This window comes from Natator depressus, chromosome 8, assembly GCF_965152275.1.
Source record: "Natator depressus isolate rNatDep1 chromosome 8, rNatDep2.hap1, whole genome shotgun sequence".
NCBI lineage: Eukaryota > Metazoa > Chordata > Testudines > Cheloniidae > Natator > Natator depressus.
Genome location: NC_134241.1, coordinates 57,767,124 through 57,792,093, shown reverse-complemented (window position 1 = coordinate 57,792,093; position 24,970 = coordinate 57,767,124).

Genomic DNA, 24,970 nt, shown 5'->3' with positions numbered 1-24,970 from the left:
CGGCTCCAAGTGACTGCTGTTACTGTTTGATACGGCTCCATCACTTTAATAGACTATTTCAGTAAATGGCCTGAGGTAGCGTTTACATCGCAAATCTCTTCTGCTACAGTAATTAAGTTCCTCTCATCAGTTTTTAGCAGAGAAGGTAATCCCAAAGAATTGGTTGCAGATAATGGTAGTCAATTTACTTCCCTGGAGTTTGAAACTTTTCTAGCAGAGAGGAACATTTTACACAGAAGGTCATCCTTATATTACCCTCAAGCCAATGGGGAAATCGGACGGTTTAACAGAAGTTTGAAAGAGAGTTTGCAAATGGCTAAACTGGAAGGGCGATTGTGGATACCCTTCACTACTGATTTCTTGCAAGCATACCGGGCTACATGACATGCCACAATGCAAAGATCACCCGCAGAGTTACTGCATGGGAAACAGATGAATACTAAACTGGACATTGCTGGATTGTTAAAGGCACGACCTGATGCCCCAACCTAGGATGATGTGAGAAAAACAGTTGAACAGAACCAAGCAAAGTATAAGGCTTTCAGAGATAAGCGGTGGGGTGTTAAGGAACCAAAGTTCGAGTGTGGTTCCTTCGTTAGAATACGAAAACCTGGAATTTTACTCAAAGGGGACCATAAATTCACAGCTCCTCTTAAAATCATAGAGAAGAAGGGACCTTACACCTATCGACTTTCTGATGGGCAGGTATGGAATGCTTCTTATCTTGCACCAAGAGGAGATTATGCCAACACCCAGTCTGCATTGGATGACTTCACCGTAGTATCAACACAACAAGACATTGCACTGGAACTGGGGCTTGAGAGACAGCCTGTCAGACCCAGATGACCACCTGTCTGGAATAGAAACTATTTTATGTAGTATCTACAGTGTTTTCAGTGTAATATTTCTGCCAACAGTATTGTGTCTTGTTTCATATTTGTTCCTGTGTTTAGAACAACGTTTATTTTAATTGGGAGAGTTTCTTAAGAGAGGAGGGAGTGTGGTGTTTAGATGCTCCTTGTAATTATTAGAACTGGGAGCACTGGCTGTTGGGAATCTGAAAGGACAGGAAACAGGAACGGGGGGCGGGAGTTGAGGAGGCAGAGTGAGAGCTACCAAAGGTGCAGCAGCAGCTTGGTAAAGAGGTTTCCACTTTAAAAATAAAGTTCTGTTGAAGTTTATTAGTACCTCGCTTGGTTGCTACAACACGTGTGTTCTACAATTATCAGCTTTGAACATAATCTATAGCCTTGTTGCATAAAGTACAGAACAGCACATTGCCATCAATGTGAAATTTGTCCTTACCAAACTCAGTCACACGGTTTTAGGGCTGATCTTTAAAGTTTTAGGCATCTTTTCATAACTGTAATTACTCACATCTGGAGGCTCAAGTGAAATCTGAAATGCATTAAAACATGAACCCCTATATGTCATTGTGTAACCTTAAACTGGAAGCAGTTTATTGGAGTATGTAAAGTTAAAGAGCATTGAAAAATCAACCAGAAGACGGAGGTTGCATGCACTGAATAAGTGACACTGGTACTTTCAGTAAAATGTAGTTAATAGTTAATATGTTTTTATTTTAGACAAAATGTAAAAATGCAAATTCTATGTTTTTTTTCCATGGCAAACAGATTTCTAGGATCCCTGGAAATTATAAACACACACTCATTCTTTTAAAAATCTCTTGTGTTTGACGGAAAAATGCATAAGTGTGTTGAAAAATGTTTCTAACTTCAATACCAACTTTATTTTTGTAAAAGAAAATGCCTTAAAAAGCAATTTAAAAAATCTTCCAGCTGAGTTAAGTTTAGCACATTGGTCATGAAATGACCTTTAAGAAAGCTAATACTTTTTTTTTTTTGGGTGGGGGGAGGAAGGGAGGTATATGGGATCTTCAAAAGTTTCAGCTCATGCATCACTAAGTACCAAACACTATGCACAAATTCCTGTATTTAAGAGGTGGAGTCCTTTTTAAACTCTAATATTATGCTTTTGGTGTACAGAACTGGTCCTAGATTATAAATCAATCTGAGAAACTCCAACACTTGCCATTTCAGAGGCCCTCCTTGTGTTGTAAGCAGCGTGGCCCTGTTTAGGAGAGACACAGGGGAAGCAACCTCAGCATGGTGCTATGTCCACTGTGGAGGAGTGCACTCCCCATTAAGGTAAAGGAGACATAGAGCAATTACTAAATCAGTCACTGTTATTTGTTCTAAAACGCCCCTGTTATAGGATGCCAGACTTCAGGATACACCCTTGTGGCCCCACAAGGCATTGTACTCAGCACCCGCTCAGTTTCTTTCAATCAATTATTGAGACTGAGGTTGGTTGAAAACATGTACCTCCTTTGGGGGAGGTGATTTCTGAAGTCTTTCCATAAAGTGTAATTTACTTCATTAGTCACCCCACTCTGGGTTCATATAGGAGTCCTCGTCAGCTCTCACTCCTGTTGAGGAGACCCATTCAGCCCCTTTCCTGGAGCTGGGGTTGTACTTTACATGGTTACTTTCTCAAAACAGGAGTCCCCAGCTGTCCTCCTTGGAGCTGGGTTGTCATTTAGCCAGCTGTAGGGCCTTAGCAAGGTTCTCTCTCAGCTGGCCTTTTCCCCACCATTTTCCACAAGCTCAGAGTGTTCTGCAGGCCAAAATTTCTCCTACTGGTTTTTGCCATGCTATGACAGAGGAGGCAGCATTCATACTAGTCCCCTTCCCAGGGCCAGGAGCCTTGCCCTGCCCTCCCTGTAAAGCTCCAGACTCTGGGCCCTTAAAGGCATAGTGACAGTGTATCCTCCCAAGCAGCACTTATTCCTGGGCTGCTTCATTTCTCTCAATATCTCCTAGATCCTTCCATGTACATGTATCTCAGACCTTTCAAAATCTTAAAGGGTCATGCCATGTGACAGGGTTGGGCTCACCCGTAGGCACCAGTATTGTCAAGGTGAATAAGGAATAGCCATATTGTCAGTTCAAGAAGATTAGCCAGGCATGCTGGAACGACAGCAGATTCCTACAACTCATTTCAGGGAACTCTCCCCCCCCGTCTTCTGTGTTTTTGTTTATTTCTCTGTTTCAGGCTAGATTATCAGTTTACAATATGCTGAGTGTCCTTCCTGAACTCCTCAGTGTACCTGAGAGGAAAATTCCGTGACAGGCTTATAGCAAAGGCAGTATATGCTTCCACCATGATGGTTTAGCTGCATTGCTGAGCATGTTGTATGTGGGGAGTGGAGCTAAGACTTTTCTCACTCTCTGCCCCCTTCTGCTCAACAGTGCAGAGGCTGCGTCCTCTCCCATGTTGCAGGTAGCTGGCAGAAGAGCACAAAGGGGGCAACTGTGCATGCTCTTACATCTTTGTACTGGCACATAGCCCAGACTACGATTCAGTCCTTACTTAGTACATTCATATCACAGATACATTACTTGACATATCCTGAGCTGCAGGGAAAATATATCTTCTGTTCTTTCCTATGGCTCTGACTGCAGCCCTCTGTCTCTCTGGTTACAACCCTGATCTTCCTTGTTTTGATACACATCATCTGGCTATGGTTCCTGTTGGAATCATTATTAAAGCAGCACCTCCTTTGGATAGACACAAATGCTCAGTTCATTTTGGCAGAATTGGGAAACCCCCTCAATTATATTTTTAACACTGTTTTGCAATGTTCATGTTTAAATTGCATAGTCTGATAAAGTGGAATTTTCTGAATCTCATTTTACATCCTCTTGGCCCATGGTTCACATCAAATTCATGTTCCACAGTTTGGGAAACCCTGGTCTAGGCCACCAAATAAACTGAAAAGTAAAATTTTGAATAAAAACTAATTTTTAAGACTTTCATATCTGCCACAATCATACATATACTCTCATACCATACAATAATATTTCACTCTCTCTCCTTTTTTTCAGAGAGATCTTTGTTTTGCAATGGTGAAATAAAAAGAAACCCATGAAAGAATGGCCTGATTTATGAAAATAAAAATCAGCCAGAAATAAATCTCAAGAAAACAAGGGGCTCTCTGTTGTCAGCCTGTCAAATTCACTGCTGCAGGAGGCCACCAAGACTAATAGTGAAACAGGTTTTTTGTTTGTTTTTTGTTTTTCTCTTTCTTTAAAGGACTAGACAGACTTGTGTACAGTCAGAACATTCACAATTACATAAGCACTGGCAGATTTATTAGGTGTAAGTCGATCATCTGAAAAAGTTAGAAAAGAATTCCCTTCCTCTCTCCTCTCCATTAAATTATAATAATGTAACCTGTAGTCCACTAGGTGCTGCCAACTGTTGTCTGAGCATCCTAGTTTCTTTAGCAGCAGTGTGTTTTCATGGCATTGTTTGTACTCTAGTAACAAAAGTTTGATGTAAGGTTTGTAAGTGGTGTTTTTTGTGCATTCACTAAGGCCCTCTTGGAGACTATGGAAGGCACAGTGAGTGTCACCTCTAATGACAGTTTCAACATGGATAAGAGTTTACACAATGATCTAAGGAATCAAGGAAACAGTCAGGATCCTAGTGCAAGTTTGGGGCAATGTTACTAAGGAGAAATGAACAATAGAGAAAAAGAGGGAGGTAATAAAGAAACAAAAATACTTATCAAATTATTAAGCAAACAGAGTTTTTCCACATCTGCCACAACCTCATTAGAGTTGGCATTAGAAGACTTGCCAGCAGTTGTATGCACAAAAAAGAATTCCAAGAGCTACACCGTTATTCATGCTAAGTGTATGGTCAATTGCCTGGTGAGAGTCTTACAAAAAAACAAAACAACCCACCCTACAGTACAAACCAATGCAAGAGATTCACATGTTACAGACAAACTATTCACACCAGTGGAGATACTCTGCTGCAAATTCTTAGTGTGAGTTCAAGATTGTAACAAGCAAAGCCCCAGAACTGAAGTTCTCACTCCTCAGGTGGCTTTTGAACTTAACTTGATAAAAGTATCAGTGCTGAAAGACCAACTAGGTACTAGTAACCACCTTCCTCTTCAACTCTCCACAGGAATTGATTAAAAAATTCTTCACTCCTGAAACTTGGGGCAATGAATCCTTCTTCTTACACTCTTTCCTATGAAAAGATCCTGGGACGGAGGGCTACAGCTGATCCCATACATTGTCAATGACAGAGGCAGTATATTTGAATGGATCAGGCGTTGCTAGACTAAAAGTGAGCACAGTCATTCAAGTCTATAGTTGACCATTGCCAGTGGCTGAGTGCCTGACTAAATGGATCAGCAGCCTGATTGGATATAACCAACAGGTTTCTATATATTTCTTCTAGGAATAGTACACCAACACTGGTATAATCATATGAAGGCATTCCACTTCAGGCAATCATCTCTCCAGATTTTCACAAGTTAAGGAAGGTCAATCATGGTCGGCACCCGGATGTGAGCCCCCTCATCATGAACCCACAAGTACGTTTTGATAACTCAGGGTGGGTAACTCTACCTTGTGAATCAATTCTGAACAGAGTTCTCAGCAAAATGTAAGTAAGCTATGTGCTGCATAAGCTCATCTTTCGGATGAAATGCAAACTAAAGTACTGAAGATGGGTAGTAATTAAAGATCCCTTTGCAAGAATTAGCTTATTAACCTTGGTGTACTGGGTAAATCCAATCTGGATACTTACAATTTTGCATTCTTATATTGCCCTTGCAGTTTAATACACAATTTGTCATTTCCTGTCCTAAACAACGGTTTTGTATTGCTGTGATTTGTTAAATGGTTAGTGTGTTCCACTCCTGAGGCGCAAAAAATCAATTCAGATTTATTTTGTAAATTATGAAAGATACTATATAAATGCAAGATGCTAACGTGACATCAAGTTTGTGTTTATACATACCATAAACAATTTTGATTTTTCCCCGCAATCTTTACACTGCAAGTTCAAAAGAGAAATAATAATAATGCAATGGAATCAACTAACTATTTGACAAAAGTATCCACATTTTAAGAGCCAAATATTCACAACTAGTGCAGTTCTGAAATCATCATTGTATTATCTTTACAGTTGCCAAGAACAATAAAACCCAGCAAAGCCATTTAGTCTCAAGTTACTATTTCACTAGCTGTGTAGCATTGATTCGGTTTTGTTCTTCATTTCTTCCATTTTCATATTTGCTTATACTTTTTTTCTTAGTATAGATACAGGAAAATTTATCTTAATTTAACAAATAAAGTGGTTATTTTAGAAAGCACACAGGAAACAACAATAACAAATATTATGATGTATGAAGCTTCTATTTTTATGGCAGTTTCATTTGTGGAAAGGGTTAAGGTTATATGAATGTCGTCTCTTTATTAAGTGCTACACTTTGGGTTTATTACTAATTCCCCTCTGCATCAAATTGAAGAGTGCATATGGTTATAACATTGATTTCTTAATTTCATGAAAATTACCCTACCAACATCTGGTCTCTTGAACAAATGAATATGTCAATGGGTGATTACAGATTAATGATATAGTATTTTTCAATAATGTGGCAATTTCCACTGAAATTTGGTTCTTTCCAGTTTTAGGATGTTCAGTTAAAAAGGAATGTTGAAGTTATTCTTTCAAACAAATATACTCTTTTTCTTTATACAGGGGGTTACTTGTTATTAAACGTCCTAAGAATACTGAAAACTCTCCTTGTAAAAAGTATTTGTATTCTAGGTTACAGAACATCTCAACTACTTTCTATGTGCTGATCTCTCAAGCCCAGCATGAAGTGACTGCTAATCAAATGTGCCTCCAGGCAGCAGGCACTAAAGCATGAAAGTTGGGATTATTCCAGGTGTATTTATTTTAACTCAAGTTTGACTTGTACTAAATTTAACTGGCTTCAAGAGTTTTACTTAACTAAAGCCCAAAACATTCAAGAACCATCCATATTGCGTTATGCTTATTAATTATTATTATTACTATTCATTTAAAACACATATGCAACTTAAACACACACACACACACACACACTAATTCAATAAACCAATCTCTTTCCTTCTAATCTGTATATTAGTACCACACAGTTCAAGTAGCTTATCCACACACACACACACAGTGTGTGTCAATGTCAGCGTCAGCTAGCACTGCTGCTACACAGAGCTATCCAGGTTCTGTGAGGCTGATAGAACTATCACAGATTAATATTTTTTAAATCCAGAAGGAGCCACAAAAGTCATCTGGAGCCTAAAGATGAAGACAGGCACCTAACCTGCTTAAGTGCTTTTGTAATCCCAGTAGACACCGACCTGCATCTTTAGGCTTGCAAATAACTTTGAAAATCTATTCTGACATTCTGCATATTATAGGCCATAGAACCTCACCAAACAATCCCTGCATCAACTTATTTGAGCTATAGCATATCTTTAAGAAAGATATCCCGTCTTGATTTAAAGACTTCAAATGATAGAAAATAACCACATTGCTAGATAAATTGTTCCAATGATTAAACACTATGACTGTTAAAATTGTGTGCCTTATTTCTAGTCTGAATGTGTCTAGCTCCAGATTCCATTCCAAGCTCCTTATGCCTTTTCCTGTTAGATTAAACAGCCATCCACAATCAGAAATCTCTTCCTTATGTAGGTATTTGTAGACTGATCAAGTCACCTCTTTACCTTCTCTTTAGTAAACTAAACAGACTGAACTTCTTAAATCCCTCACTGTAAGACATATTCTTCAGAACCCGAATCATTCTTCCAACTTCTTAATATTGTTTTTGAAGTGCTGACACCAGAACTGAACACAGGTTTTTAGTAATGGTCTCACCAGTGCTGTACTGGGAAGTAACACCACCTCTTTACTGCTACTGGATATTCTCCAGTTGATACCTCCAGGATCACATTAGCCCTCTAGCGACAACATTGCACTGGGAGCTCAACAGGTTATTCAGCATGACCTATAAGTACTTTTCATAATCACTGACTTCCAGAATACAGCCCCTCATTTTGTAAGTGTGACCTACATGTATGATCTTGCATATAGTTGTATTGAAATGGAGGTTTCAATGAACCCACCTTACCAAGTGATCCAGATCTCTCGGTATAACTGACCTGTCCTTATATTTTCCTATTATTATTTACCAGTCCCCATTTTTTGTGACACCTGTACATTTCACTAGCCATGCTTTTATATTTTCTTCTAGATCATTGAATTACATTGTGCATCATCATTGTATTGGTCCTCAGGGAATGGTCGTTGATAGCCACAGCTGTAAATAACTTCCAGGAGTGGCTATGCAATTAGCTGTGTTAAACCTTTGAGCAATCCCAGTGTGAATTAGATATTTCCACAAATTTAAGAAGATTTAATCTCAGACTGAGTGCTCATGAAGTTAATAGTTACAACGCTACGCCCTCTTCCCAACCAACTTGCTTCCTGAGTTCTTACTAAATGGTACAACTACACCAGAGGCATTGGGCATGGAAGCCACGCAGCACATTATCCATGCTTGTCACTTTGAGGTTGGAATACTGCACTATGGGGCTAGATCTGAAGTTCCCTTGGAAATGTCTTCTAATACAAAATGCAGTTGTCTGCTTATAAAATGTCACTTCATTCAGAGAGTATGTATTACACCTATACCACCTGCTGTAATTTTTAACTGATTTTGTGGTGAATGGGTTTAGATGCAGAAAGCTTTCAGTAGTTTTGGTTCTGGGTACATGAGAAATCACATTACTCTCTATTGTATGTATTCTGATGGCATTTTAAATCAGCTGAGATTTTCAAGAAATTAACCCCACAATTTTAAACGTATTTTTTACATTGGCATCCTTGGTAGTAGAAGCTACTGTTTCATTGGTCCAACACATCTCAGCTTTGTTAGAGACTTTCACAACAGTGTAAGTCCTGTATATTTTCCCAGTCTCTCCCTAATGGGGTAGACTGGAGGGACTCTAGGTAGACTGAGGGGAGGAGAGACTTTTTTGTGGTGCGTGGGGAGATTTCTATGCATTTTTGTAATGATGTATGTCATTGTAACATGATTCCTACTCTCCACTAGTGCGCTGCTTCATGTCTAGATCTGGAAAACTGGCTCTTTCGCCACTGGGCACTCTCTTTTGCTCACTGCTCACCTTGCTATAGTTTCTCTTCTGGTAATGTGGCCCTTTGGCCAGATCCCCATTTAGTCCACCCATTCTGGGGTTACAAAGTCCAGTAGGATCACTGTATAAATGCCTCCTCTGCACTATTTTCAGGCCCAGATCAGGATTCTGTGTTACCCACTTCACCAGGTTCTGGTGTAGGGATCCAAAAACAAGCAGTGCAGGTCTGTTCAATCTCTGTCCCTGTTGCTGTTTCCCTGGGCTCTGTCATACCCCGCCTCTCTCTCTCTCTCTCTCTCTCTCTCTCTCTAGGTTTAACTCTTAATTAACCATGACACTCCCTCTCACAGGTGGTGCCAGGTAACCTAATTGGCCTTTCAGGTCTTTGATAAGCTTATCAGAGCTAGGGTGGGAAGCATATCCCATCACAGTCACCTATATTTTAGAAGGTTATATATCCAAGAGCATGTTCCCATACCTTAGGTATGGCTAATAAAGCACCCTAATCAACAGTATTGCACACCTGTCATCACCTTTCTTTTTCAACTTCTCCTTTGTCATTAGATCCAAGATTAAAGTTTGTTTCAGACAAAGATTATGACCGTGCAGCTTGCAATGAAATTTCAGATATCTCTTTCAAATGCAAAGAGCGGTGTCTCAAAGTTCAATCAAATTGTCTGACTGAAGGAATATTCCAAAATTTCAAGTGCTTTGCAAGATACTTTAGACATTTCCCCATGTTCTCATTTTCAAAAGGTGCTTTACAAAATTTATTTTTGAAATGGACCTTTTTCCGCCCCACTCTCCAGTTCAGTGCCACAAACACTTTCAACAGAATGTGTCTCACAGTCAGAGACATAGATGCCAGCAGTCCTGAAAAAAGCTCAGACTTCAAATCAAAGAGACTTTGTGTGCAGGGAGGGGACCAAAAAAACTCCACCCAGCAGCTAATAAGTTTCATAATAAAATATTTTACTCAGACCTGGAAACTTGTGTCAGAAATAGTCAATGTAGTATAATTCAGCTTGATATTGTCTCCACATTTCTCTCCTGTGTGATCAACCCCTTCTCTTCCTTTTTGTCTTTATATAGTATTTATTAATGATTAGATTCTTCCAACCTTACTCTCCTTGAGCAGTACCATTGTGATTTTAGTGGAACATCTCACAGAGTAAGGTAAAATGTAACAGGAATAAGGGTAATAGAATCTGCCCTGAATATTGTAATTTTTTAAAAGACAACAAATGCAATTCCATATCAGTAGAAATCCCCATAGTTATAAATGCTACTTTCAGGTAGTTTCCACCCATTTTTATTGCCACTGTGGTACAATCTACTCCCACTCTTATGCTTGACTGTCCACAAAAAAAGTATCAAGCTAATTTTATATGAAACAAAACAATTTGTATAGCCTGCTTCCTGCGGAGAACAATATTCTCAGTACAGTTGTATTCCCATTTCAGTGTTTACTGATCTCTCCCCATCTCTTTCTCCGTTATCCTACCTGCCATGTTCTCTTCTCACCATCCACTGTGTTGACCATCTAATCTGGACAATAAAATCCTTGGACGAGGGCAATTGTCTTCTTGTGTATCTGTAATATTCCAAGAACCCCAATAATGCTATAAAAACACTAACTGCTGCAATGCTGGTACTCAGATCCTCATTAATTGCTGCCTGGATTTTCCTATTATCCAAAGCAATTCTATCTATTGATCAAATTATTTAAAAAGTCAGACCACCTCCATTTTAAATGAAAACAGATGGGAGGAAATTATGAAGCCTCTATCAAACACAATAAGGTGAGATCATCTGGCCAGTATTACTCACGTTGTGAGATGCATTGGGAATCTGCCTCTGTAACATTGTTCTCCCTTGCTCTAGACTTTTCACAGCATCTCTGCAGTGGGGGAGTATGTTTTCTGGAAGAGTAGGGGGAGTTTATAGGGTTACACTAACTCTTCCATAGCCCCACGGCACATGGATAATCTTTGGGGTAGCAGCAGATGGGGGAAGACAGGACAATGTGGTTCCAATGGAGCTAGAATGGTGGTCAAGGTCTCCTCAAGCTGGACCAGAGGTAAATGATCTCCATGTGGAAATACCCTTGTCTCCTGCAGAAACTGGTGGATCCATGGGTCCCAGGGGTGGGATTGCAGTCGTACAGGGACAAACCCTCACGTACTCAGATATAGTTCCTACCTATGGCTATTTCCATTGGAGGGTCACTAATCCAGAGCCATCTGGATCATTTGATGAATGGGGAGCAAGCAAACAATGTGCAATTTAATACAGCTAAATGTACATGTATACATCTAGGAACACAGAATGTAGGGCCTACTTCAGGCGCAACTGTGCATTACTACTCTGTTTTTGCTTTTAAAATCAAAGACTATTCCATTCAGTAGGCAACAAAAATTGCTTCCTTGAAGCTTTTGAATATTTCTCTATGCTACTACTTAACATGATCTTCTCTGATTAGTGCAGCTAATGTAAATGTGACATTTGGATCACTTCTGACTTCACATTTGTAACGCTCTGCTTCTGTTGATTGAGAAGGCTGGATGGTTATGTGACTCTCTGCAATTATTTGCATCTTCCCCATTTTTCTGGTGTTAAAGGAGGTTTCTTTAGCAGACCAGATAAGAATTTTGGTTGATCCACAATAGGGAAAAGAAGGCTGTGCTAGTAATTGGAATTGTTAAAATCCATTTCAGTGCACAGGTGGTGTGCATTCATTAAATAATTCCCACTTGGTCTGAAAAATAACCATGGACATTTCATATAAATACACAGCTTTGTTCAAAGCTTTATTTTCCATCACTGCTTTCTCCTAGTCTCTGTAAGCTAGCAGAAAGATCATTATTAAAATGGTTTGAGTGGCTGCACAAATATCTCTTCACACCGGCAGTTTAAAACAAGGTTTTTTAGATAGATGGAGAGAGAGAGAGAGAGATGATTAATTCTACATACTAAACTTCAAGCAGACATGGCAATTAGCATCAGGTTTCTTAAGCCTGACATACTAGACACATAGGGTTTTCTTGGGGAAAGAAATATGGAGAGATAAAAAAGATAAGAGATATTGAGAACAACTTTTCAGCAATGCGTTGGCACACATTGTCAGATCAGTGTGCAATATAAGAGGGGGAGTCAGATCTTCAGAAGCTACCAGATTGATTGCACTCTCATTGTTACTGAGTGATGGGAATTACTTACAAGGCAGAAGGCAGGCAGACAACCCCTAACTGGAAGGTGAGTAGTTAGGGACCTCACTTGCAGCCCCTAGTTAGAATATGGTGGAAATAGGGATTTCTGTGTAGATTATAGTGTATTATTTAACATTTGCAGACATTCTACAGGGAATTATTACAGAATAACAAGGAACTGTGTTATGAAAGAGGATGAAAGACTCATGGTTATTCAGTTAAATCTAGCTCAGCTTCAATTACCCCCATGTTATTTCTTATAGATCCACAGATTCCAAAGCCAGACAAGACAATTGTGATCATCTGGTCTGACCTCCTGTAGAACACAGGCCACAGAACTTTCCCAAATTAATTACTAGAACATAGCTTTTAGAATAACATCCAATCTTGATTTAAAAATTTGTCGGTGATGGTGAATCTACCACTACCCTTCATAAATTGTTTCAGTGGTTAATTACTCCCACAGTTAAAAAAAAAAAGTATGCCTTGTTTCCAGTTTGAATTTGTCTAGCTTCAACTTCCAGTCATTAGATCATGTTATATCTTTCTCTGCTAGCCTGAAAAGCCCAATATTAAATATTTGTTCCCTATATACATACTTATAGACTGTAATCAAATCATACCTTCTGCTCTACTCTACGCTTATTAAGCCTTAACTGGAGTATTGTGTCCAGTTCTGGGCACCACATTTCAGGAAAGATGTGGACATATCGGAGAAAGCCCAGAGAAGAGCAGCAAAAAATGATTAAAGGTCTAGAAAACATGACCTATGAGGGAAGATTGAAAAAATTGGGTTTGTTTAGTCTGGAGAAGAGAAGACCGAGGGGGGACATGATAACAGTTTTCAAGTACATAAAATGTTGGTTCAAGGAGGAGGGAGAAAAATTGTTCTCCTTAACCTCCAAGGGTAGGACAAGAAGCAATGGGCTTAAATTGCAGCAATGGCAGTTTAGGTTGGACATTAGGACAAAACTTCCTGATTGTCAGGGCAATTAAGCACTAGAATAAATTGCCTAGGGAGGTTGTGGAATCTCAAAAATCTCCAATGACTAAGAGCATGTTAGAGAAACTCCTGTCAGGGATGGTCTAGATAATATTTAGTCCTGCCTTCAGTGCAGGGGACTGGACTGGATGAGCTATTGAGGACCCTTCCAGTCCTATGATTCTATGATTAATCTTTCTTTGTTAAGCTAAGTAGATGGAGCTCTTTGAGTCTATCACTATAAGATATTTATATTTCTTTAATCATTGTTGTGGCTCTTCTCTGAACCCTTTCCAAAGTATCAACATGCCTCCTGAATTGTGGGCACCAGAACTGGACACAGTATTCCTCCAGTAGTAGCACCACTGCCATATAAGGAGGTAAAATAACCTCTCTACTCCCACTTGAGATTCCCCTATTTACGCATCCCAGGATAATATCAATTCTTTTGGCCACAGCATCACTCGGGGACTCTCGTTCAACTAATTATCCATCACGATCCTCAAATCTCTTTGAAAGTCATAAGAATGGCCATGCTTGGCCAGATCAATGCTCCATCTAGCTAAGTAACCTCTCTTCCAACAGTGGTCAATGCCAGGTGCTTCAGAGAGAATGAATGGAACAGGCAACCACTGGGGGATCCAGCGTCCAGCATCTGGAAATCAGAAGCTAGAGCACTGGGTTGCATCCCTGACCATCTTAGCTAATTGCTGTTGATGGATCTAACCTCCCAGGAACTTATCTTTTTTTTAACTCAGTTATACTTTTGGCCTTCACAACATCCCCTAGAACAACAACCTCACATTGGCTGCACATTATGTGAAAAAGTACTTCCTTTTGTTTGGTTTAAACCTGCTGTCTATTAATTTCATTGGGTGATCCCTGGTCCTTGAGTTATGCGAATGAGTAAATAACACCAGATGTTTTCAGAGAACTATCCACAATGACTCCAAGATCTGTTCCTTGAATGATAACAGCTAATTTAGATGCCATCATTTTGATACAGTTGGGATCATGTTTTCCTATGTGCATTACTTGGCGTGTATCAACATTGAATTTCACCTGCCATTTTGTTGCCCAGTCACCAGCTTTGTAACTCTTCACACTCGGCTTTGGATTTAACTATCTTGAATAATTTTGTATTGTCTGCAAATTTTGCCACCTCACTGTTTACCCATTTTTCCAGACAATTTATGAATATGTTGAACAGCACTGGTCCCAGTAAAGACCCCTGGGGAACCCCACTATTTATATCTCTCTGTTCTGAAAACTGGCCATTTATTCCTATCCTTTGCTTCCCATCTTTTAATCAGTTACTGATCCAAGAGAGTGGCCCTTCCCACTTATCCCATGACTGCTTACTTTATTTAAGAGCCTTTGATGAGGGACCTTGTCAAAGACTTTCTGAAAGTTCAAGTACACTCTGTTCACCAGATCACCTTCGTCCTCATGTTTGTTGACTCCCCCTCAGATAGTTCTAATAGACTTATGAGGCATGATTTCCCTTTTAAAAAGCCATGTTGACTCTTTCCCAACAAATCTTGTTTATCTCTGCGTCTAATAATATATTCTTATTCTAGTTTCAACCAATTTGCCTGGTACAGAAAATAGGTTACCGGCCTGTAAGTGCCCCGATCTCCTCTCGAGCCTCTTTTTTAAAAAATGGTGTCATTCTAGCTATCCTCCAGCCTTCTGGCACAGAAGCCGATTTAAATGATAGGTCACCACAGTTAGTAATTCTGCCATTTCATATTTGAGTACCTTCAGAACTCTTGGGTGAATACCTGGTGACTTACTGTTTAATTTATCAATTTGTTCCAAAACCTCTTCTATTGACAATTCTATTTGGGATGGTTTCTCTGATCTGTCACCTAAAAAGAATGGCTCAGGTATAGGAATCTCCCTCACATCCTCTGCAGTCAATATTGATGCAACAAATTCATTTAGCTATTCCTCAATGGCCTTATCTTCTCTGAGTGCTCCTTTAGCACCCCAATCATCCAGTGGCCCCACTGATTATTTGGCAGGCTTCCTGCTTCTGATGCACTCCCCCCCCCCCCTTTTTTTTTTGTTAGTTTTTGAGTCTTTGGCTCTTCTAATTCTTTTTTTGGCTTGCCTAATTACGCTTTTACACTTGACTTGCCAGAGTTTATGTTTCTTTCTATTTTCCTCTGTAGGATTTAATTTCCACTGCTTCCCAGTATAGAGTCCCCCAGATTGTAAGTGTGGCCTGTTTTTTATTTGTAAGTTATACAATTTAAATTTATACTATTAAAAACACATCATTATTTGCTTGCATCCAGTTTACCAAGCAATCCAGATCACTCTGAATCAGTGGTCTATCCTCTTCATTATTTAACACTCCCCCCAAAGTTTGCAAATGACACAAAAATTATCAGTGATTATTTTATGTTTTCTCCGACATCCCTGATAAAAATCTTAAATAATGTAGGGCCAAAAACCAGTCCCTGTGGGACTACATTGGAAACACATCTGCTCAATAGCAATTCCTCATTCATAGTTACATTTGGAGACCTATCCGTTAGCTGGATTTTAATCCATGTAATGTGGGACATGTTAATTATATATTGTTCTATGTTTTTTTAAAAATGAAAATGCCACGTGGTACCAAGTCTAGCACCTTACAGAAGTCTAAGTATATTACGTCAACACTATTACCTTTATCCACCAACCTTTTAATCCCCTCAAAAAAACAACAACAACAAAAAAGATTTCAGGTTAGTTTGACAGGATCTATTTTCCATAAACCCATGTTGATTTGCATTAATTACTCCTTTAATTATTTATTCATATTGATTTCTATGTAAGTCCCTACTATATTTGAACAGAATCATATCCTGAAAAATACTCTTTCAATCATCCTGTTTCCTGTCTGGGTGTGGGGAAAATGAAGAGAAGTGTTTCTCAAAAACAAACCTTGAAATGAGCTATGTCTCACCACAGGAGAACCAGCTATCCCTATGTTAGTTACAAACAAGTGAGTCTCAGTCTTGCAAAACACAAACTGGTCAGGCTTAGATCAGGGTTGTGGGTTTTTTTTTTAAATATATACACACTGTTCCACATTTGGGGGAACCTCAGCCAAGAATGTGTTATCTTTGATAACCAAGAGCTTTGTCCTGGGTCACCATCAACTGCATTATCCCAGAGGAACACAGCTGTCTCAGGCCTAGATATAAAACCCATTATAGTCAGAGTGTTTCCATTGGCTTCAATGGGCTTTGGACTGGGCCTTCATTGAGCTAGGAATGGAGAAGTGGTTATCTGAACTTGCCAGACAGCATCCAGCTGAAGTCCTTAAATATTAAAACCAGGGCCTTGAAATGGCACTAAAAGACAACTGGGAGCCAAGGAAAACTAAGGAGCACTAGCAGCAGGTATTTTCAAGGTGTATCCTTCTAATGAGTTGGGCTGTTGCACTCAGACCATGTTCAAATTTCTGCATTGCTTCTACTTTCACTCCCAAATTCCCTGAGTTACATCATTCCATTCTGGAGGCAATGAATGCATGCACTACTGTGCCCAGATCCTCATCTGAGTGGAAAGAGAATAGTTCCTGGCAAGTTGGTGGTGTAAGAACACATTTCCTGGCATAGTTGCCACCAGAGTAAGCTAATTATGAATACTCAGAAGTGTTCTAAGCTGATGGTGTAGGTGGCATTGGGATGGGTCAGCTGGGGAAGGAGTTATAGGAAGGAGGTGTACTAAGGGCCCACAAAACATTTGAACTAGCACAGTTCCACTCCAAAGTCAGCATGTGAGAAGTCTACAGAAGAGGTCCATGCCCCTATGCACCTGGAAGCCCTCTTCTATGGCTGTCTCCTTGCATCTCCACACAAACGCTAAGGCAATGGTTCAAGCAGCTGCCACTATGTGTATGTCTACACTGCAGCTAGGAGCATGTAGCCAGGGTAGCAGAGGCAGCATTTCAGATGAGTCACCTAAGTACAAACCTGTCTGAACTCCCTGGGTACATACTCAGGCGGCTAGCTTGAGCTAACACCGAGGCTACCAGAGCTACACTGCTATTTTTAGTGCGCCAGCTGTAGCAGAGCTAGTGTGTGTCTGTCTACCCACACTGGGAAGCATGGTCCCAGGGACTGTGTAGACATACCCTATGGTGTTCCAATAGCCAAAAAGCTTCTGCTGAAATCAGTTTAGAACAGAATTCCAGTGGTCAAAGTGTGTTTAATTTGATGATAATTAAAATGGAAGTTTTTCAAGTAATGTCAAGCTGCAAGTTAATGAGCTTTTTTTTTTTTTTTAATGGAAGAGCCAACATATTTAGGGAATCAAGAGAAAATATATAATATTTTCATTGTCATTGTGTAATACTATGGTAATAGAGGTCTTATTTCATGGGTTTTTTAAATGTACTAAAGTAAAACAGAAAAGTCTCTTTTCCTACATTTACAAATAGTAAGATATGGGTGTAGTCTGCTAGCTTTACTCCATTTAACACAAGGCAGGGATCATGATTTTTAGTGAGTGCAACAGCAAACTGTGAAGTATCATCTCCAAGAAGGAGGGAATTAGTTGCTTCATGTCCCAAACTGTCATCAAGAAGCAATTTTGGTGCTGGCATGATTGATTTTTAAACCCAGAACTGAAAAAAAGGGAATATTAAAAACAGAGAGGGAAGAAATAGCTTTTGCGAAATGTCCAGCTTTCAAATAATGTAGCTTGCTGTGACAGAGAAAATATCATAGAGGCAAATGCTATAAATGCAGAAAGGGTGACTATCCACAACTGCTGCACGTGGAGAGTTTGTCTACCATCTGATCTGTTACTAGGGACTAAATAAAGATAGAGCATTACAAGTTTCCTGCCTGCTTGGGACCGTCCCAAGAGTTTGCCTTCCAAAAAGCTGAAACAAACAGAAACAAGTTAGGAAAGGGATATAATGTTTCACTAAATTGGACAAGTGCTGATTATTGACCAGGTCCTAATAAGAAAAAAATAAATACAAAATATGGAATGTGAAATTATAGCAGATGACTCCGAAACATTGACAGGCAACAAAGAATTTCCAGCTAAGACAAGCTTAGCATCATGTCTACTGACTTGCTCAGAGAAGGACTTCCTTTTAGTTCATCTGGTATTGCTGCTGGCTACTGTACACAAAGATCCCAGTTCAAGTCTCAGCTACTGGGGTGAACAGAATTCTCATACAAGTCCAGTAACCAGATGGCAGACTTTTCTAATTAGTTAAGAATGCTTTATTATCTAGCCACCCCTCCGTGAAAACTCATGACTGAGTTACTATAGTGGAAATGCCAATCCCTCTAATCTTAAATTGTGCAGCAGTCCACAAGTCTTTGTTACTGAATCAAGGCACAACATTTCTCTGCGTCTCTTTCTCCCACTAGCAACTGCCTCACAGAGGAAAAAGAAAGTCTAATACTATATGAACTACCACAAATAGTATAGATTGTGACATTACACAGATGGAAAACACGGTCCATAATGGGTGCCTCTATATCAGGGATCGGCAACCTTTGGCACACGGCCCATCAGGGAAATCCGCTGGCGGGCCAGGATGGTTTGTTTACCTGCAGCGTCAGCAGGTTCGGCCAATTGCAGCTCCCACTGGCCGTGGTTCACCATTCTAGGCCAATGGGGGCTGCAGGAAACGGCGGCCAGCAGATCCCTCAACCCACACTGTTTCCCGCAGCCCCCGTTGGCCTGAAATGGTGAACCGCAGCCAGTGGGAGCTGTGATTGGCTGAACCTGTGGACGCTGCAGGTAAACAAACCATCCCGGCCCACCAGCGGATTTCCCTGATGAGCCGTGTGCCAAAGGTTGCTGATCCCTGCTCTATATGTACAGACTTAGTATCCTAGTTTTAGGGTCCCATTTTGAAAAATCTTCTCTTCAGTGTGCCCACAAATATTTGTACAGCACTGCATTCCCTTGTAGTGTGGTGAAGTAATTCCCAAGGAAGTAGCCCTGGCTATGATCCTATGCAAGGGAATAAAAGGCATAAAGCATTTCCCAGTCACTTTGTATTGGCTACCTGTATCATAGGTCACAAAGCGGAAGGAGGAGAGAACAGCTGAAGCTGGGCTGTTATGCTTCACATCCATGTAGGTGGAAAGACAGAAGTGGTGGGGGAGTGGTCAGAGTCTTTTATGACTCTGCACCCCCCATGCACTGACTATTTATCCGGGGTACTTATATTGCCCCCATCACTAGAGTGTCTGAGCACCTCAGTGTTTAATGTATTTATCCTCACAACGCCTCTGATAGACAGGGATGTGCTATTTTCTCCATTTTACCATTGGGAACTTAAGCACAGAAACACTAAGGGATTTGCCCAAGGTCACACAGGGAATTAAACCCAGGTCTTCCAAGCTGTAGGCTAGTGCTCTAACCACTGGAAAATCCTTTTTGTCTATCCCTTTAGGACTAGCACAGGTGGGTCAGCACTGAGGGGAAATAAAAATGGCTGACAACTTACTTCCCCCATGGAGCAAAGGGGAAGCATAAACCAAACTGTGACACTGAGTCATGACTCAGTCCCTGATCCTGGCACAGAACATTATTCCATATTCAAGTTGGATGGCAAGGTACCAGTCCAACCCAAATAGAACATATTTACTATGGTTTCCCATCATGACCCTAGGAAAAAGTAAATGTACTTTGCTTTGTAAAGGTTGGGCTGGCTTGTTTTCACTGTTATAGCCCTTGAGAAAGCAGGTAAAACTGTAGGTGCTGAACTAAATTCAGACCTACTGGAATATGCACAGTGATATTCAGGGCAGGTGGAATTGTGGCCTAAATCCCGGGTCTGGAGGGAAAGAATTCCAGAACCCTGCCTATACAGAGGGGATAGCTAGAGGACGGAGACCTAATGGGACATACCTTGAAGAGACCACACAGGTGACCCCAAAACTCTGAAAAAGACTTCATGTCTTATAGGACAAAAATTGTCTTATAGGATATCCTCTTCCCACTTACTATTGTGTGGGTAACTTCTCCTGTTTGTGATCACCCAACATCACTGTGCCAACTCTGGAAATTGCTTACATGGAAAAGTAGTATATCAGAAATATATTTTAAATTCATTTTGAAAACTTCTTTTAATGTAGCTTAGAAGCTAGAAATAAGGAGAAGCCAGCACCATGAGACCCACACTCATGCCTGATTTTATTTTATTCAGAAGGACAATAGGGCATCAGAGCAAGGTATCAATTTGTGATGGGGCCATGCTCAGTCCCCGTCCTGTGATACCCCAGAAACTTCTCAGACACTGTTTCTTATTGTGTGCAGGCTGTCCTTTATTCTAAACCTGCCTACCAACACCAGCACAATATCACAGTTTAAACCTCTACTTCCTCCAGCCCTTCTTTACGAGGGCCCTATGAGGAAAGGAGTCCCCCCCCCATCCCTTGTCAGCTAGCCTTGTCCTCACCATGTGCAACACTTCCTTCCTGTTTTTTTTATCAGGTTGATCAGCTGAGGGCTAATTAGTTTCTACCTCCTCAGCCTCTCCTTCTGATTAGCTAATTATTCAATCAGCCATTACTGGGGGAAATAATTGAGGCTACAGTGATCAGAATGCTGTCAGATCTCAGCACTCTGTCAGATCTCAGCACTCTGTCACACAATTATTCATAAAATGCTGGAAGACATTATATTAGATCAGTTGTCTTTGAATGTCAGCCAAAGACAGGTTCTCCCCCTCCCCCAGCCGTTGCTGTGTCTTTTTTTTTAAGACAACTTATACCGACAGAAAAATAATTCAGTGACTTAAATATTTCATATTCTAAAAATGTTATGATTGTTAGTGATTGATTGATTGATTTCATTAAATACAAACAATGAAGAATGAAATAGACATTACAATAAAAAAAAGCACAGAATTTGAAAACCAAGACTTTTAAAACCTGGACAGTCATACCCATGAATAAGCCTGAGTGTACCAATATACACAATTTCCCTCTTGCCCCATGCGCTACCAAGGACTCATCTGTCATTGCTGATGGAGAAATGGGGAGAGAAAAGGTATTGGAAGGGAAGAAAAGTTTCATTTTTCCATATTTATATTAAGGAAGTAGTGGGATAGCATGAGATGATAAAGAGATTTAAAGAGCCCTGGCCCTAAGGGCAAATGACAGAGCAGGAGAGAAAGATTTGAGAGTAGAGGTGGTAAGAGACCATGCATCAGATAAGGTCATCAAAAGGACAAGTGGAGAGAAGAAAGAAGAAAACCAAGGACAGAAGACAGTTGCTGTACAGAGGAGATGGTAGAAACAACAGGAAGCTTTCCTGTTGTGTGGAATCATCCATAAAAGTCACTAAATAGCAGAAGGAAAAGGACTGAGGGAGACAACAGGAGAGGGTAAGATGCCTGAGAAGACAGAGATGTGCTGATGAATTGGTGGCTTTAAGGCAAAGAGAGGCTTGGTTTGACTAAGATTTGTAAATCTTAGGAATTGGAAAAACTTCTTGTACACTGTAGAGCTCAGATCTATAGGGGGTCCCCATACACCACTGCACCATGGGCGGCGGGTATCATAGTCCAGGGGAGGCTAAGCCTCCCCTAAACCAGGCCTGTAGCCCTGCACATGCTCTGCCCTAATGGCCCTCCCTCACTCCCACTGTCCCCTGAAGCCAGAGGGGCCCCTGCTCAAGCTGGCAGCCAGGAGCTGGGGCAGTCCGGTGCTCAGGCCCCCCAGCATGGGTGGTGCAGGCAGGTGGGTTGGGGCTTCTCCAGCCACAGGGGGTACGGAGGGCCCGGGTCTCTGGCGGGGAGGCAGGGTCAGGGGCTAGCCTCCATGAAGGGGTGATTCAGCCGCTGCCCATGCACTGCACAATTGTGATTTAGGGAACAGGGCAGGCTTTGAGATAGAAAGTAGGTCCCACCTTGCATTTTCCTCTCATGGAAAAGGTGCAGAGATGGTGTTAAGGTTTCTTCAGTCCTGAAAGCAGAGTAAGCCCTGAAAAATAACTTTTTAAATAGCATTAAATAATAACCTAGCACCTGAAAGAGTACGTCTGAGACAAAGCAGCAAAATTCAAAATACAGATATAATTGACTATAACTTCTAAAATATGATATTGCTGCCTCCAGAATTGTTGGCCCTAGCACTGATAAAGACAACAAGAAAAGGAAAACCTAGTATTATTTTATTATCAAAGAGATTGATGTACGGTCAACTCAAATGCCCCAATCAGAAAACCTGCAGGTTTTACAATAAAACATGGTCTGCCAGTTGTAGTCAAGCCACACAAGTAGCAAAAGAATCTCTTCATATCCAAGACTCAGAAGGTGCTCAGTGTATAGATGAAGTAGCTATAAAATATCAACATGCTACAGCTGCCCAAGCCTCTAGAGGATACAGAAACAGCTAGTTTGTCACAATTTGACAAGTACTTCTGTGGCAAAACAGTTATTAGGAATTTTGAAAGATTTTTCCCCCACAAGAGAAGGGAAGATATTAACTAGGAATTTGGGGGAGATGGTTGGGAAATGGCCAGGTAATCTCCATGCTGGATTTTAGCATTGAGAGGGAAGAAAACGAAGTAAGAAAGGATACAGCCGTGGGTAGGAGAATGTATATAAGGAGGAAGGGCAGTGTAGATACCAATCTAATAGGTTATACTGGCTGTAGAATGACCGTGCCTAAAAGGGTACAGAATGTGAGTGAGGCCAAACAGCAAAAATTAAGACGTTTGTACACCAATGCGAGGAGCCTAGGTAACAAAATGGAGGAACTAGAGCTACTGATGCAGGAAGTGAAACCAGATATTATAGGGATAACAGAAACATGGCGGAATAGTAGTCATGACTGGACTACAGGTATTGAAGGGTATGTGCTGTTTAGGAAAGACAGAAATAAAGGTAAAGGCGGTGGAGTAGCATTGTATATCAATGATGAGGTAGAATGTAAAGAAATAAGAAGCGATGGAATGGTTAAGACAGAGTCCATCTGGGCAAAAATTACATTGGGGAAGAAAACTATTAGAGCCGCCCCTGGGATAGTGCTTGGGGTGTGCTATAGACCGCCGGGATCTAATTTGGGTATGGACAGAGCCCTTTTTAATGTTTTTAATAAAGTAAATACTAATGGAAACTGTGTGATCATGGGAGACTTTAACTTCCCAGATATAGACTGGAGGATGAGTGCTAGTAATAAAATAATAAAATAATAATAATAATAATAATAATAATAGGGCTCAGATTTTCCTAGATGCGATAGCTGATGGATTCCTTCATCAAGTAGTTGCTGAACCGACTAGAGGGGATGCCATTTTAGATTTGGTTTTGGTGAGTAGTGAGGACCTCATAGAAGAAATGGTTGTAGGGGATAATCTCGGCTCAAGTGATCATGAGCTAATTCAGTTCAAACTGAACAGAAGGATTAACAAAAATAAATCTGCAACTAGGGTTTTTGATTTCAAAAGGGCTGACTTTCAAAAATTAAGGAAATTAGTTAGGGAAGTGGATTGGACTGAAGAACTTATGGATCTAAAAGTAGAGGAGGCCTGGGATTATTTTAAATCAAAGCTGCAGAAGCTATCGGAAGCCTGCATCCCAAGAAAGGGGAAAAAATTCATTGGCAGGAGTTGTAGACCAAGCTGGATGAGCAAGCATCTCAGAGCGGTGATTAAGAAAAAGCAGAAAGCATACAGGGAGTGGAAGAAGGGAGGGATCAGCAAGGAAAGCTACCTTATTAAGGTCAGAACACGTAGGGATAAAGTGAGACAGGCTAAAAGTCAAGTAGAGTTGGACCTTGCAAAGAGAATTAAAACCAAGAGTAAAAGGTTCTATAGCCATATAAATAAGAAAAAAAACAAAGAAAGAAGAAGTGGGACCGCTAAACACTGAGGATGGAGTGGAAGTCAAGGATAATCTAGGCATGGCCCAATATCTAAACAAATACTTTGCCTTAGTCTTTAATAAGACTAAAGAGGATCTTAGGGATAATGGTAGCATGACAAATGGGAATGAGGATATGGAGGTAGATATTACCATATCTGAGGTAGAAGCGAAACTCGAATAGCTTAATGGGACTAAATGGGGGGGGGCCCAGATAATCTTCATCCAAGAATATTAAAGGAATTGGCACATGAAATTGCAAGCCCATTAGCAAGAATTTTTAATGAATCTGTAAACTCAGGGGTTGTACCGTATGACTGGAGAATTGCTAACCTAGTTCCTATTTTTAAGAAAGGGAAAAAATGTGATCCGGGTAACTATAGGCCTGTTAGTTTGACATCTGTAGTATGCAAGGTCTTGGAAAAAATTTTGAAGGAGAAGGTAGTTAAGGACATTGAAGTCAATGGTAAATGGGACAAAATACAACATGGTTTTACAAAAGGTAGATCATGCCAAACCAACCTGATCTCCTTCTTTGAGAAAGTAAAAGATTTTTTAGACAAAGGAAACGCAGTGGATCTAATTTACCTAGATTTCAGTAAGGCGTTTGACACCGTGCCACATGGGGAATTATTAGTTAAATTGGAAAAGATGGGGGTCAATATGAAAATTGAAAGGTGGATAAGGAATTGGTTAAAGGGGAGACTACAACAGGTCACACTGAAAGGTGAACTGTCAGGCTGGGGGAGGTTACCAGTGGAGTTCCTCAAGGATCGGTTTTGGGACCAATCTTATTTAATCTTTCTATTACTGACCTCGGCACAAAAAGTGGGAGTGTGCTAATAAAGTTTGTGGATGATACAAAGCTGGGAGGTATTCCCAATTTAGAGAAGGACAGGGA